At 45.4% G+C, this 4,628-nt stretch overlaps 1 pseudogene; it reads right to left on the bottom strand.

Annotated features, from left to right (window-relative positions):
• Positions 1–1,578: 1,578 nt before the first annotated feature.
• On the bottom strand, positions 1,579–1,696 carry LOC116536250 (annotated as a pseudogene).
• Positions 1,697–4,628: the final 2,932 nt, after the last annotated feature.

Genomic DNA, 4,628 nt, shown 5'->3' on the forward strand with positions numbered 1-4,628 from the left:
GGCCTCTCAAGTGTCTATCTTCAGCCTAAATCTTATTCCCCAACGTCAGGCCTGTAAATCCAATACTACCTGGGTGCATATCATCTCCACCTGGATGACAGCTGTCTCAGCTCAGACTCAAAGAACCAAAGCTGAAAGCATCATCATCAAACTGAACGCTTCTCGGGTTACCAGCTGTCCTAGCTTGATGAGACACAGCCATTAGCCCAGTTGATTGCTCAACACAAAAACCTGGGAGTAATTTTACATTCTTTTCCCATTATTTCTCACTTGCAGCATTCATTAAGCCCTGTTTCTCCTAGTTACCTCTGATGTTGACCATTCAACAAATATTTATTGGTCCCTCAACAAATATTTGTGAGACCCCACCATGTGCTAGATACTGAGCATGTAGCAGTGAATAAAACCAGCAAAGATCCCTGTCCTAGGCTGCTGATACTCTAGTGGCATGATGGAAGCAACTGATCTGTTCAATGAAACTTTGTCATGGTAAGCCACTGGGAATTAGAGGCTGTTTGTTACTGCAGCGTAACCTAGCCCATTCTAATACACCAGTAAGCAGTGCACCACAGCAGTGTGGAAAGAGCTGAAAAACGAATGCATAGTGTTCTGTGGGAACAAAAATGAGAGGCGAGAGAACAGAGATGAATCCCATAGGAGAGGTCTCTAAATGGTTTCTGCTTTTCATCTGCATCCCCCACGCCTTTCCCTGGCTCAGGCTTTCCTTAAGTCTTGCCTGGGCTTTATCAATATGCTTGTCATTGCACTTCTCCTTATGAGCTATTCTCTACCTTCTAAAATGCAAATCTGATTGTGCTGCTCCCTTGCTAGATCTGATAATGATACCCCGTTGCCCATAAGAAGAAAGTTAGGCTCTTTAGCTTGGCGTGCTGTGTTCCTCATGATGTGATCTCTGTAAACTTCCCAAATACTGGGCCTAACTTTGATAACTTGGGATACCTTGACCATCTGTTCATTCTTTTCCCCATGCCTTTGTACGCCCTGTTCCCTCTACATCGAATATATTCTCCTTTTCCTCCTGGAAAATTCCTACTCGTGCTCCAAGGCTCTGATCAAATGTCCTCTCCATCTTGAAGCCTTCCCTGATATCTCCAGGCAGAGTTAAGGCCCTCCTCCTCCATGTGCCTGAAGATTCCTGCTCATCTTTATTTCCCAATGCTTTGCACACTGAAATTGCTGCTAGCTTGAGAGTCCTTGGAGAGCAGGGACTGGACTCTGTGGCTGACACCTAGAGTAGCAGTATCTGATATGTAATAGGTGTTTCGATCATGTTTGTTGAATGAATGAATGAGTGATTCAATGACAAAGAACACTATATTCTAGCCACTGAGCAGGATTAGGGCTGGGGAGGGGAGATATTCCACACTCAGCTGGTGGGGTGACCGTGGGTGAAGTTAATACAGAGATGGAGGCAGACATGGTGAGAAGCCATGGCGTATTAGAGAAAGAACACTGCACTCAGATTCTCAAGTTATGGCTCTTTCTCTTCCCAGCTGCATAAGTAACTTTCCTTGGTCCTTTTATTTTTCTTTCTTTCTTTCTTTTTTTTTTTTTTAAAGCCTACAGCACCTGGTATTTCCAAGTGGTCTCCCATCTAAGTACTAACCAGGCCCGACCCTGCTTAGCTTCTGAGATCAGAAGAGATTGGCGCGTTCAGGGTGGTATGGCTGTAGACTCCTTGGTCTTTTTAAAAAAAATTCTGGTAAAAAATATGCAAGATGTAAAATTTGCCATCTTAACCTTTTTTTTTTTTTTTGAGATGGAGTCACTGCAACCTCTGCCTCCTGGGTTCAAGCGATTCTCCTGCCTCATTCTTCCAAGTTGCTGCCGTTACAGCTGACTGCCACTATGCCAGGCTAATTTTTGTATTTTTAGTAGAGACGGGGAGAACCAGCCTCAATGACCTGGGCTGTAGCGAGTCTTCCGTCTCAGCCTCCCGAGTAGTGGGGACGACAGGCATATGCCACCATGCCCTGCTGATTAATTTTCTTTTTTTAGAGATGGGGTCTCACTCTCTTGCCCAGGCTGGTCTCAAGTCTCCTGCCTCAGCCTCTCAAAGTGCTGGGATTACAGGTCTGAGCCACTGCACCCAGCCTGTTACTAACATTTTGGAGAATGCTCTGCAGTACTTCATTTAGGAAAAAAAACACTAAAATATCTGATTTTTTTTTTTTGAGACAGAGTCCCGCTCTGTCGCCCAGGATGGAGTGCAATGATGTAGTCTTGGCTCACTGCAACCTCCAACTCCTGGGTTTCAGCAATTCTCTTGCCTCAGCCTCTTGAGTAGCTGGGATTACAGGCGACTACCACAGTGCCTGGCTAATTTTTTTGTATTTTTAGTAGAGTTGGGGTTTCTCCATGTTGACCAGGCTGGTCTCAAACTCCTGACCTCATGATCCACCTGCCTTGGCCTCCCAAAGTGCTGGATTACAGGCGTGAACCACCACACCCTGGCCCAAAATCTGACTTTTTTAGAACAGATTTTCATTTATAAAAATTTCAAAGACAGCACAGAGGGTTCCCATGTATTCTGCAGCTAGTTTCTCTCATTATTAACATCTTAGGTTAGGATGGCACATTTGCTCCAATTGATGAATTAATACTGATGCACTATCATTAACGAAAGTCCATAGCTTATTTAGATTTTCTTAGCTTTTATCTGTGGTCCTCTTTCTGTTCCAGATTCCATCTAGACTCCCATATTACATTTAGTCACCGTGCCCCTTAGGGTCCTCTGGGCTGTGACAGTTTCTCAGACTTTTTTGTCTTGAGTGACCTTGGCAATTTGGAGGAATGCTTTGCTGAAATATTCTCTATAATGTCTCTCAAGTGGGATTTGTCTGATGTCGTTCTCTTGATTAGACTGGAGTCAGGGGTTTTTCAGTATGGGGGGAGAAGTCCCAGAGGTCAAGAGCTGCACCTATTTTTCAGATGTAAATGCAGCTTATTAGTTTAGATGAAAATGTGCTGTGGTTGACGTAGTATGCTTGCGAAATTGCCATGCTGATAAGGGATAAGAGGACTTAATTCCCAAATGGAAAACAAAATGAAGCAAAATTACACACATCCCCCACTTACCCCAAGTCCCAAATGTTTTCCATCCCCGACTTCATTTTCCCACCCACAAAGCAACAGTACTGCAATTTCTGGATATTGGTAGCTCTTTCTAAACGGAATTGAACTGACTTAGAACTAGGAAGCAGTTGCATGTTCAACCCTATCTGCTTCTGTGCTTTTATCCCAAACAAATACATATATATATTTTTTGACAGAGTTTCACTTTTATTGCCTAGGATGGAGCGCAATGGTGCGATCTCGGCTCACAGCAACCTCCACCTCCCAGGTTCAAGTGATTCTCCTGCCTCAGCCTCCAGAGTAGCTGGGATTACAGGTGCTCGCCACCACACCCAGCTAATTTTTTGTATTTTTAGTAGAGACGGGGTTTCACCATGTTGGCCAGGCTGGTCTTAAACTCCTGACCTCATGATCCACCTGCCTTGGCCTCCCAAAGTGCTGGGACTACAGGCGTGAGCCACTACGCCGGGCCCAAACCAATCTTTTTAGAATCAGAAGGGAGGGAACTGATTCTGTTCTCAAGGATCTACCCAACTAGCGAGCCCCTTCCTCTGTCACTTTTTCCCCTCATACATTTAGTCCCTGCTGTGTTCTAAGAGCCATCCTTGAGCTGAAAAGTTGATTGAAACAGGGCTCTTGCCTGGGGTTTAGAAGGAGAGACACCCGATGTCTGAGCACAGCCTCACATCATAGGCATTGGAGAGGTGGATATGTACTTGGGATTGTATGGCCCAATGGAGGGAAGGTTCTTCTTTTGGGTCTGCATGAAGCTCGCCAGTCAAATGGAATTGGGCAGGAAAGGATGCCAGTCAAACGAGCAGATTAATGAGCAGGGTAGGTCCCACCCGATGGGGGACAGTAGAAGCAGGATTTAACTTGGTCCATCCTGTCTCAGATACCCCTGACCTTTGGGTGAATGAGAGGTGACTATTCTCTTCCAAGGTCTGCCTGTGTGATGGCAACTGGTTCACTTTGTACCCAGACTCGTGTGAGGGAGGGAAGCCAGCTTATCCAGAGGCTGTGCTGCGGTGTACCAAGCCCTAATCCTTAAATCGCTGGCTCTCTTCCACATAGCACATGTCAAACCCATTCCCAGGAGTGGGCGGGACAGCACTTTGCAAAGTGCTCTGAATCTTGAGCCAGAGGTTTGGGTTTGATTGAATATTAATGAAAATTGCCTCTGTTGGGGCATAAACAAAACTCCTGCTGCAGGACTTTATGTGCATCGCCTCATCTGGCCTTCCAAAGAGTATACGATCATCATGGCACTAATAAGAGTTACTATTCATTTATTTATTATTATTATCTGAGATGGAGTTTCGCTCTTGTTACCCAGGCTAGAATGCAATGATGTAATCTTGGCTCACTGCAGCCTCTGCCTCCTGGGTTCCAGCGATTCTCCTGTCTCAGCCTCCACCACACCCTGCTAATTTTTGTATTTTTATTAGAGACAGGTTTCACAATGTTAGCCAGGCTGGTCTCGAACTGCTGACCTCAGGTGATCTGCCTGCCTCAGCCTCCCAAAGTGCTGG

The sequence above is a fragment of the Sapajus apella genome, unplaced genomic scaffold, assembly GCF_009761245.1.
Source record: "Sapajus apella isolate SASKATOON/1434 unplaced genomic scaffold, GSC_monkey_1.0 scaffold3, whole genome shotgun sequence".
In the NCBI taxonomy this organism is placed as follows: Eukaryota; Metazoa; Chordata; class Mammalia; order Primates; family Cebidae; genus Sapajus; species Sapajus apella.